Source organism: Ornithorhynchus anatinus, chromosome 7 (genome assembly GCF_004115215.2).
Source record: "Ornithorhynchus anatinus isolate Pmale09 chromosome 7, mOrnAna1.pri.v4, whole genome shotgun sequence".
Classification (NCBI taxonomy): Eukaryota; Metazoa; Chordata; class Mammalia; order Monotremata; family Ornithorhynchidae; genus Ornithorhynchus; species Ornithorhynchus anatinus.
Window position 1 is genome coordinate 17,124,062 of NC_041734.1, and position 12,484 is coordinate 17,136,545.

The 12,484-nt window shown below is 40.6% G+C and overlaps 1 long non-coding RNA gene across 1 annotated transcript in view; it reads right to left on the reverse strand.

Annotated features, from left to right (window-relative positions):
• The window catches only part of LOC120638503, a 144,891-nt gene that overhangs the window by 73,941 nt on the left and 58,466 nt on the right, over window positions 1-12,484 (reverse strand). Inside the window, exon 3 of the long non-coding RNA XR_005660198.1 lies at window positions 12,357-12,412. This is a non-coding gene — a long non-coding RNA (uncharacterized LOC120638503). The remainder of the gene's footprint in view (window positions 1-12,356; window positions 12,413-12,484) is intronic.

Consider the following 12,484-nt stretch of genomic DNA (forward strand, 5'->3'; position numbering starts at 1 on the left):
TCCCTCGGTACAGAAATAAGAATCAGTTCTTGGGTAAATGAAATTTGGGAGTCAGAAACTATTTCCATGCTCAAAGGGTTTCCTGAGAAAATGAACTTTTAATTAAATAAAATGTCTCCTCACATTCCTCTCTGCCTTTCTAATAAACAATCCCTTCATCATTTGATGTACAGAGGCAGAGCGGTAATCGGGATGGTATCTCACAGATTTCAAAATGCTTTTGGTAGGTATAGAGGAAATGAATCTTAGATGACTTCCTTGAAGCCTGCAGGGAAATAATCTTCTTCATTGTTCTTCCAAACAAATCTATTTGTCCACTGCCAGCAACAAAGAAGACTAAGGAGACTCTGTATAATTATAACACACTTAGCTCCTGAGCAACAACACATGCACTTATAAAAAGGTCTCACAGCTCTTGATTTCCGAATCTGAGTCTTTCTATGAGGCTAGAGTTGGGGGATAAAGAGGCAAGATTCCTCTCTAGGAGTGACAGAGATCAAAGCTGGGGGTCCCTGGGTGACTCTGATTTGTGGTCATAAGGTGGCAACACATTCAAACTTTTCTCTTTCCTCGTATCGTTCTCTCACCTAAGGACTTACTCTCTTGCCCCCTTCTTTAGTTGCAGGTTATAAAATGAGCAACTACTGTGAGCTTTCAACCTTCCCAGAGGTAAAAAAATGTCATTCTTGCACTTCCTACAGATTAAAGGACCTGCTTCTTTTAGAGAATCGCCAGTAATAATTATAGCGATGGGTCACGTGGCAGCTTGAAATCTTCCCAGGATAATTTTTCCGGGTCAGAGAAAATGAGATGCTTGAGCAACCAAGCATCCCCTAGACCCACATTTTTTAGTGGAGAAACCAGAATTTGCATAATCAAATTTGGTGTTTTCTGGGGTAGGAAGGATATAGGCAATACAAGAAAACTTGAATGGGCAATAGCTACTCTTTTTTTTCTTTAGATATTTCATAAATTCACTAATCACTATTTTTTTTTTTAATTTGGCAGAGGACATAGACATGTCTACTAATAGCTCTCATTCTGGAGTCAGTAAGAGATATTAGTCCTTCCTTTTTAATGGTATTTTTTAAGTAGTTACTATTTGCCACACAACTCTAGTAAGACTGTGGTAGATACAAGAAAATCAGCTTGTATAGAGTCTATGTCTCACATAGGGCTCAGTCTTAATCCCCATTTTACAGATAAGGTAACAGGCACAGGAAAGTGAATGGACTTACTCACCGTCACACAGTAGACAAGTGGTGGAGCCGGGACTAGAACCCAGGTCCTTCAGACTCCCAGGCCTATGCTCTATCCATTAGACTGCACTGCTTTTCAAATCCCAAATCTGACCCGCAAATAGATTGAGCCTAATGCTAATTCTTCAGTGAGTTTGGTCTGAAATCCACAATCCCTAAATCCAACTGAGAATAGACAATTTCATTCCTTTTGTCACCTAACTGAATTTTGGGCTATCTCCCTTTACTCTAATTTGACTGGTTAGCTTCCTGCTCCTCTTTCTGTCACTCCAGGAAAACATCACCACCATTAATCCTAAGCTTCAAACATCAGAGATTAGTTAAGGCATGGTAAGATAATTTTGGTAAAACAAAATTACTATTTACTGTTTACTATTCTTATTGAAGACTGTGATTCAGATACAATCCTCCAGACTGTAAGCTTGATGTGGGCAGGAACCTTATCTACCAACTGTTACATTATACTCCTTTAAGCGCTCAATAGATACGACTGACTGCAGTATAAATCCTGTTGGCCTCAGCCTCTCCCCATTTCCTCAAACTGCAGAGGTTGAAACTTTGTAAATCAGCTCGCTGGGAGCAAGGAATGTGCAGTTTATTGTTATATTGTATTCTCCCAAGTGCTTAGTACAGTGCTTTGAATACAGAAAGCCAATAGAGAATCAGCATGGCATAGTGGATAGAGCACTGGCCTGGGAGTCAGAAGGACATGGGTTCTAATCCCAGCTCTACCACTTTTCTACTGTGTGACCTTGGGCAAGTCACTTCACTTCTCTGGGCCTCAGTTACCTCATCTGTAAAATGGGGATTGAGACTGTGAGCCTCATGTGGGACAGTGACTGTGTCCAACACGATTAGCTTGTATCCACTCCAGCACTTAGAAGAGTGCCACATACTTACTGCCACATAGTAAGTTCTTAAGAAATAGCAAAATAATAATTATTATTGTAGTAAGCGCTCAATAAATATGACTGAATGAATTAATGAGTCATTCACTGAGCACTTACTGTGTGCAGAGCACTGAAGTAAGTGCTTGGGAGAGTACAGTATAACAGACACTTTCCTTTCTCCTAAGGTGTGTGCACAGCTATGTATGGACAGATTTCAAAGAGTGAACCACATTCACCAAGAAAGCATTGAAGTATGTGAGAGGACAGTGGGCATAATGTGGAGTTTTATATAATTATATGTAATTCACAGAACAGGAATGCGGACAGTTTCAGCTCAAACTCATACTCTACGCTGTTCTTTCAAATCCACCCATGTCAAAAGTATCACTATTCTTCGTTTCCATCCTATATACCGGTGACTGTTGCAATCCCCTCGATTGCCATTTTGTATTTCAGTGTATATTATTTCAGACGCAGAATGGCCCAATTTGGCAGAATAACAAACTATCGCTAAATTGTTGATTCCTGCTAGGCAACTGCAGCAGAAAAATCATCGTGACGTAACTGCCGAAGTTCAGGATGATAACCTGTTCACCATGTGACACCTGAATGACTCAGAGTTGAACCTTCATCAGGTTTTCCTGTGGGTTTACATAGAGTGGGTTGACACTGAAAAAAAAATCAAAGCATCCCATATCCTGCACCCCTTTGGTATAACTGGTTCCCCCTTCTGATTAACCTAAGTCCTTTTATGCAAAAAGTGAAATGAGTCACCAAGATAGGGGGCTTTATATAAGAATTATGGTTCTGTGTTCATTTCTTTTGGAGTGGCTCATAGTTAAGAATGTTCTGAATGTTTTGGATGTATAATTAGCACATATTGGACAAACGATATTGGATTGATTTTTTTTTGGTGCCTTTTTTCCCTTCTGCATCATCTTTGCACTTGGATTTATACCCTTTATTGACCCCACTCTCAGGCCTGCAGCATTTATGAACATATCAATAGTTCACTTTAATCTCAGTCTCCCCTTCTAGACCATAAGCTCCTTGGGGATAAGGAATACGTTTACTAACATGGTTATACTGTACTCTCCCAAGCACTTACACAGTGCTCTGCACAGAGGAAATGCTCAATAAATACAATTGATTGATTTTACTTTGCAATACCATCTCACTTGTTTCTGTTCAGTTATTCTGATGGCCCCTGTCACCAGTGTCTTAAGAGTACAGGCAAACATATTATGTTGGTTTAAAATGGAAAATTGGCAGAAAGTGTCCTCCGCAATGAGGATTTCTGACTACTTAGATTGTTCCCACCACTGAGGGAAGAGAAGCATGGTTTAGTGGTTAGAGCATGGTCCTGGCAGTCAGAAGGACTTGGGTTCTAATCCCATTGTGGTCACTTGTCCTCTGTGTGAACTTGGGCAAGTCACTTAACTTCTCTGGGCCTCAGTTATCTCATCTGTAAAATGGAAAGTAACATTATGATCCCCAAGTGGGACATGGAATGTGTCCAACTGGATTAGCATGAATAATAATAGTAATGATGGTATTTGGTTAAGTGCTTACTATGTGCCAGGCACTGTAATAATAATAATAATTTTGGTATTTGTTAAGCGCTTACTATGTGCCGAGCACTGTTCTAAGCGCTGGGGGAGACATAGGGACTGTACTAAGAGCTGGGGTGGATACAAGCAAACTGAGTTGGCCACAGTCCCTATCCCATGTGTTGCTCCCTTTCTCAATCTCCATTTTACAGTTGAGGTAAGTGAGGCCCAGACAAGTGAAGTGACTTACCCAAAGTCACACAAAAGACAAGTGGCAGAGGCGGGATTTGATCTACCTCAGTGTTTAGTACAGTGCCTGGCACAAAGTGCTTAATGAATACTACTAAAAAAAAATTCAAGAAGCTTTTGGCAGGAGCAGAGGGGTCGGGGGAGGCTGGAGAGAGACAGTAGTATAGAACAGTGGAGCAAGGAGAGGTTTAGAGGAGGAAATGGGGAGCTCCTCATTACTGAATTACTCAAATTCTCATAGTGGGGGGTAGGGAGAAGCTGACTGAGCCACACTTTCACTATCAGTACCTTCACCGATCTTCTTACTTCTCCTCCTCCATGATCCCATAGGCTGATTTTTCTCTGTTCACTTCTTTCATTGATCCTTTTCTCCCAACCTCATGGTTTCTGCTCCCATTAGAGAAACAGCTCTCCCCAGCTTTCTTCTCCTTGGCTTCCTTTCCTGCCATCTCATTTTTTTTGAATTTAAATGATAGTTGTTAAGCACTTACTGCTGTAAAATACTGCTCTAAGCCCTTGTGTAGAAGACTGTCAGCCCAGTGTGGGCAGGGATGGTCTCTCTTCATTGCTGAATTGTACTTTCCAAGCACTTAGTACATTGCTCTGCACAGAGTAAGGGCTCAATAAATATGATTGAATGAATGAATAAAAGATAATAGATTGGACACAGTCCCTGTCCCACACAGGGCTCACAGACTGGGTTGGAGGAAAGGGGATTTAATCTCTATTTTACAGAGAAGGTAACTGAGGCATAAAACACTTTTCTGACTTGTCCAAAGTCACACAGAAGACAAGTGTCAGAGCCAGAATTAGAACCCAGGACCTCCTACTCCCAAAGCCTGTGCTCTTTCCACTGGGCCAGGCTGTTTCTCAGATTCTCTCACTGTTCACTTTTGGCCTTTGAGGCAACATTATCTAATCACTTGCTTAATCCCCCTAAAAGAACCCCATCTGATTTGGCTAGACCACAAATTATCTAAGTTGCTGGTTTGAAGAGACCAACCATCACTGTGAATGTAGCCTCAAGACAAACTATACCAGAAGAAATTGATGGAAAAATTATTTCAATATAAAATGATAGCCCTTAATATATTCAAAAAATTCCATAATATCAAAAAACCATTAAAATTTCAAATTAGAACAATTATTTGATGCAAATATTTTTTAACTTTCTTAATAAAAAGAGTTAATTAGGTTTCCTACACATTGAGATATTAGGCACATATGCAATTTTGAAAACTAATAAGGCAGAAACCCAACCAAAATTACATAAGCTGTAATTACAGGTGATGGGGATAGAGAAGACTGCTGACTGAAGCACAATTTCTAGTTGGTGGCAAAGAGGAAAATGTTCATTCAAAATTCGCTAACTTCAAAATATTCAAGGAATCTTGAGGTGAAGTTTCCCCTGAAGACATATTCACCAATGCCTACTTTTATTTTGAGGCTGCAGTTGTGATACTGTCCAAAATGCTCTAGAAGTGTAGGGCAAAGAATATATAGTGTTCTGCACACAGTAGGTATTCAACAAAGTCGATTGATTAACAGATTTATCAGTAGGAGGATAATTAGGAAGTAGCTCCACTGTGTCAGTGGGAAAAGAGCAGATTAACTAATTAGACAAATGAAAGGCCCAATTAAAATACACACACACACACACACACACGTGCACATTATGTTTCAAAGTTTAGAGTAAGATGCCAACTGCTACATGTGATGTTGGATTGAAGGACTAGGGTATTTCGAATTAAGGTGTTTTGAATTATTCCTGGAAGACTTCCTGAAGGAGGTGGGATTTTTAGGAGGGCTTTCAAGATGGGGAGAGCGATGATTCATTGAAATTGTGTGTGAAGGGAGTTCCAAGTCAGGGAAACATCTTGAGCAAGGGTCAGAGATGAGCGGTTTGAATAAGAGGTAGTTGTGAGGTCAGTTTGGGAGGAATCCAGAGTAGAGCATGAAGAGATCAAAAGGTCAGATGGGGAGAGGACGTGAAACCAATTGTAAGGCATTTTTGCTTGGAGTAGAGAGACACAAAAAGTCAGGTCAGTTTGGAGCCCTGCAGAGATGGGTCCGGGGCAATGTTTGAAGAAAATGATTTAAGCAGTACCATGTAATATCGATGGCAGAGAGTTAGTTGGAGCCATGGAGACCAATAAGGAGACTGATAGAATAGTCTAGCCATTATAGAACAAGATCTTAGATCCGGGTGCTAGCTATTTGAGCAGAGAAAGGGTTAATGCAGGACATGTGTTGGAAGGGCCAGCTAAATTTTGCAGAGGATTAAATGTGAGAGTTGAAAGACTGTGATTAGCTGAAAATGACCTCATGGTTACTGGCTTCTGGGATAGGGAGGCGGGAAAAAGGTTTTCAGGAAGAAAGATGAGCAATTCTGTTTTAGACTTATTTTATGGTATTTGTTAAGTGTCTACTAAGTGCTGAGCAGTAGGGATAGATACAGGAGGAAGACCAGCCTGTTACGTGGCAATCAGGAGAGGGGTCCATTCCTCTTTGGAGAATACTAATTGTGGCATCTGTTAAGACCTTACTGTGGTAGACAGAAGGGTATCACCTTGGACACAGTCCCTGCCGTACAAAACAGTTCACAATCTTAATCCCTATTTTACAGATGAAGTAACTGAGGCACAGAGAAATGAAGCCAAAGGTCACTGAGCAGACAAGTGGCAGAGTTGGGATTAGAGCTATGCTCTATCCACTAGGTCATGCTGCTTCTAAAGTTTGGAGAAGTCAAAACACAGGAAACACCTAATACGGCACTTTGGCGAAAAACCATTAGCAAGAAGGTGTCCAGAACTCGGAATGGGTTGTTACCCTTAAACACCCAACCTCTTAGATAGAATTTCACCAACAGTAGGGTCACTTTTCAAGAGGGAAGAACAGCTATGTGCATTCTTTCATTTCAGTGTGACTGCTGAATTGGGGGAAGACCACACACAGAAGATGAGTTTGGAGAGGGCTCAGAAATTAACCAATGGCATTTACTGAGCACTTCTCCCCCCCAGACTGTAAGCTTCTTGCAGGCAGGGAACATGTATATCAAATCAGTTATATCATACTCTCCCAGGCATATACTACCATGCTTTGTACACCGTAATGGCTCAATCAATATAATTGATTGATTAACCTATGGAGAGCATGAACTAAACACAGTACAACAGAATAAGTAGACCCAATCTCTAACCTCAAGAGGTTTACTGTATGAACGGTAAAGAAGCTGAAGGGAAGAAGAAATTGAGGACTAGACATCCTAGTTTAAGAATTTTTCAGGTGACAGGGAAGAAGGAGCTGGTGGAAATTAATCATTATTTACTGAGCACCTACTATGTGCAGGGCACTGTACTGAGCACTTGGTAACTGGATTGAACAAAACCGTTGGAGGGCAGGACAACCTGGGCACCACTGAACCCTCAGAGGAAAGGGTTTGGGGGAACTGAGACTCTAATGAAGAGGAAAGAATAATTCATTCAAAAAGATGATCCTTGTGAATGATTCCCTTTCAACTGGGTGATTCCCAAATAAGTCTGGCTGTGAACAGAAGGTAGAAATAGAGAACCCCGTGGTTCTTGGCCAAATATCCCCACTGCAGGTGTGCCCTGCTGACTCATCCACAAAATAAGAAGCCCCCACAAGTCATAATAAGCAGCTATAAAAGTTGTGCAGTGTGAATTGGGAGAGGAGTACATTAGGGAGAACTAACACATTTCCTCTTGCTGTTCTGTCTTTATTTTCACTCGGCTGGCTTCTAGAGCAGGAAAAGCTGAGCTGCCCTAATATTTTCCCATTTTTAATTTCTCTACTGGCTTTAATTAACCTTCTCCCAGGCATCCGCGTTTATTATTTCTTTCTAAAATGAAAAAAGGGAGAGAAATGAAGTACTTTGCCAAGTATCTTTTCTCAAACCTTTTGCCAGCTCTGCAGATTTTAAGTAAGAATGTCAACAATAATTAAACTAGTGACTTATTTTCAGAGCATATATTTGGACTATATCTTTCAAGCTCATTTTTATGTGGTTCGTTTTAATGCTGGCAGATTAATCACAATGAATTCAGACTTACTGCGCGATAACACTTGTAGGTTTATCAAGGCCATGCTGACGTTCATTTCATTGAATTAAATCATAAATGACTGTACATAGATCCTTCAAAACCAGAGAACGAAGTCCATTTCAAATTAATTTATAAACAAAGGACACAAATGTAGATATTAAGGCAGCTAGGCATTTTTCCAACTAACAGACTCAGTTCTATTCCGTGATGAAATGCATTGATGGTCTAGTCATCAAATGATGTGTTAAGCTTTCTATAAAATATATAATTTATTGTTTTTTGGGGGGTGGTTTGAAGTAGCAAATTGCAAAAATCTATTTAATTCAATGTATTCATCTATCTTACTCACAAACCCCCGAAAATGACAGCATTAAAAAGTACAGTATTCATTATTAAATCAAAATACTGAGTAAAGTTGTCTTTCCTAAACCAGAAAATTGTTTTGAAAATTCCCTCTACCATTAGAACTATCAAAAACATGGTGTTTCCAGCAACTCATGATGGAGTTATTAAATGCATTGAACAATATTGGTATACCTTATTGATAATCATTTAACTTATTAAGTGCTTAAATAATGTATTTATTTACTAAGTGCTTACAATGTCCCAAGCACTGTATTCAGGGCAAAGGCAGATTAAAGCCTCCAGATGCATGGTCTGATCTACAGGGTAGAGTTAGGAAGCTAGAAGAAGTCTGTATTGTATCCGTGGATGGGAAGACGCCAACAAGTTCTGTTGCACTGTACTCTCTCAAGAGCTCGGTACAGTTCTCTAAACAGAGGAAGCACTCAATAAATATGACTGATGATGACATTATTGAGGAGAAGCACGGTCTAGTGGAAGAAGCATGGGCCTGTCAGTCAGAGGACCTGGGTTTTAGCTGCAGCTCTGCCACTTGCCTGCTGGGTGACCTTGGGCAAGTCAATTGACTTCTCTGTGCCTCAGTTTCTTCATCTGCAAAATGGGGATTCAATTGATCTATGCTCCCTCCCATTTAGACTGTGAGCCCCATGTGATGACCTGATGACCCTATATCTACCAAACATTCTGAATATTTCTTGAATCAGAGTACTAGTAACGTAATAATAATGACATCATCAATATAATCAAATCCAGGCAATAATATATAAAGGTGAGAAGAGAAAAAACAATGGCAGGGGAGAGGAAAGAGAGCAGGAGGTGTAGGTAAGAAGGCAATGAAATATAAAAAAACAATTCATCATAGAGAATCAGCATGGCCTAGTGGGAAGAGCACAGGCCTGGGAGTCAGAGGATCTGGGTTCTAATCCCTCCTCTGCCACTTGTTTGCTGAGTGTCTTTGGGCAAGTCACTTCACTTCTCTCTGCCTCCGTTTCCTCATTTGTAAAATGGAGATTCAATATCTGTTCTCCCTTCCACTTAGACTGTGTGCCTCATATGGGATGAGGGACTCTTCCCACCTGATTAGCTTGTATCTATCCCAGCACTAAGCACAATGTCTGGCGCATAATATGTGCTTAACAAGTATCATAAAGATAAATGGACACTGATATGGGCAGTATGTAGCTGAATGAGCTACTGCCGTAGCAATAAGGTTGCCTTACTCTGGTTTCCTCCCTCTCTTCAGTCACTCACTCAATCATATTTATTGAGCACTTACTGTGTGTAGAGCCTTTACTAAGCACTTGGGAGACTACAATATAACAAACTGACACATTCCTTTCCCACAACAAAGCTTACAGTCTAGAGGGGTAGACAGACAAAAGCAGAAATAAATTACAGATGTGGACATAAGGGCTGAGGAGCTGGGAAAGGAGACGAATAAAGGGAGCAATTAAGGATGACACAGAAGGGCGTGGCAGAAGAGGAAAGGAGGGCTTAATCAGGGAAGGCCTCTTGGAGGAGATGTGCCTTCAGTAAGGCTTTGAATCCAGAGTCATTGCCTGTCAGATATGAACCAATGTATCTACTTTCATTCATTCAATAGTATTTATTGAGCGCTTACTATGTGCAGAGCACTGTACTAAGTGCTTGGAATGAACAAGCTGACAACAGATAGAGACAGTCCCTGCCATATGACGGGCTTACAGTCTAATCTACTTCCCCAGCTACTAAGCATGCCCGACATCTGGTGGGAATCACAAAATAGTTTCCATTCCACCATAGTAGATTCCACTGGGCTCCAACTCAGAATTGGATGAGAAAGAAACAGAAGAGGATATTGGCTTTGAAGCAAGGCAGGCAGAAAAGGCAATCATTCAAACTACCACCTGGTAGCTGTATTCTTGAAAGTCCCTGATGATTATGATAATGATAATAATGAGATTTGTAAAGCACATAGTTACTTGACCCCAATGACTAGAACATTGAAAATAATTTTTTCAGAGCAAGACATCTAATATACCAACAGTACTTGCAGCACTTCAAGATTCAAGCAGGAAAAGGTTTTTTTGGGGTTTTTATAATGGTATTTGTTAAAGTGCTTCCTCTGTGCCAGACATTGTACTCTGGGGTAGATACAAGCTAAGCAGGTTGGATACAGTCCATATCCCACATGGGGATCACAGTTTTAATCCCCATTTTACTGATGAGGCAACTGAGATCCAGAAAAAGTAAGAAACTCGCTCAAGAGCACACTGAGCAGACAAGTAGTGGTGTTGAGATTAGAACCAAGGTCCTCTGACTCCCAGGCTTGCAACTGTTTCCACTAGGCCACGGTGATTCTTAAATGAGTCTGCAGCATATAAAGCTACCATAGTTTCCAACTTCTTCATAGATTGGGAACCTAGAAAATCCACAGATCCTACATTAGACCTCTAGAGGAATTTAACCAGTGTCCTTTATGAGCAATGAACAACAGTGAATGGCAAAACATTCACCACCAGCGAGGTTTCACAGGCAGTCAGGCCACTAAAATCAAAGCAGTGTTTTTCACATCACATCTTTACTGGGATATTGGAGGAGAATGGCAACAGCAGAGCACCCAACAGAACTTCTATTTTTAATTGATAAAGGCTAACAACAGAATGAACAAAAGAAATGCTTAAAAAGATGCACTGAAGCAAAATCTCCTATGATATTGCTTGGTAGAAGCAATCATCAACAGAAAAGTGTCATTTATACCAATCATGAAGAGAAAGCCCATCTGGGGAAGGCAACTGTGGCCTAGTAGAAAAAGCTTAAAGCTGGGATTCAGAGGAAAGCAGAGTGGCCTAGTGGATACAGCTAGGGCCTGTGGGGGTGATGGTATTTATTAAGCACTTGCTGTGTGCCAAGCACTGTTCTAAGCCCTGGGGTAGATACAAGGTAATCAGGTTGTCCCACATGAGGCCAACAGTCTTAATCCCCATTTTATAGATGAGGTAACCAGGGACAGAGAAGTTGTGATTTGCCTAAAGTCATACAGCTGACAGGTGGCAGAGCCGGGATTAGAACCCTCAACCTCTGACTCCCAAACCTGTGCTCTTTCCACTCTTCTTCTCAGATCAGATTCATTCAATAGTATGTATTGAGAGCTTACTATGTGCAGAGGACTGAACTGAGCGCTTGGAATGTACAATTTGGCAACAGAAAGAGATAATCCCTGCCCAATAATGGGCTCACAGTCGAAACTGTGGGGGAGGGGGTGATTAGAGGACCTGGGGTTCTAATTCCAGCTCTGCCGTTCATCTACTGTATGAAATTGGGCAAGTGACTGCTCTGGGCCTCAGATCCTTATCTGCAAAATGGGAATTAAATATCCATGTCCTACTTAGATTGTGGGACCCCAGCGCTTTACACATAGTAAGTGCTTAAAAAATTCTTTTATCACTATTATTATTATTATTCAGGGAGTCTGGGTTCTGGATTCACATATGCTACTGGCCTGTCATATGGCCTCTGCTACGAGAGTCTGGCAAGGAACCTAACCTCTCTGATGCTCAATTCCTCTTATGCAAAATAGAGATAACGATATTTGACTCTTCCCTCCTCAAAGGACAAAGTGCTTTGGAAAATGTGAAAGTGCTAGACAGATCCAAAATAGCATTTGGGATACAGCAAAGGCTTTGCAAAGATCAGGGAACTGAAGCAAAAAGCAACGACCAAATAACCAGCCATTATGGGTCACAGTGATGCAATTAAGTGCCTTCTCCACAAGCACATGATGGATAGGATTATGAGTTTTCCATTGTATATACCAGCTACGTTTAAACATATTGATACAACAGGAACAGGAACATTGGTCTCATCATCTTCAAATCTAAGGAATAACACTTATATTAACCGAATCTGTGAATTGTCTAAACCCCCAACTGTTCTAATATAAAGAGGAGTATCATTACTAACTACATATGTTGTGAAAGATAATCCAGCAGTTTTACTTACAGATTCAAACACTTGGTGCTGGTTAAGGCTCTCTTGGTACAGAAGAAACTTGATGTCTACAATTAAAAAAAAAATGTTCCTTGAGATTTCACAATGAATTTTATCATTTTTAAGAGGGAAAAAAAAAA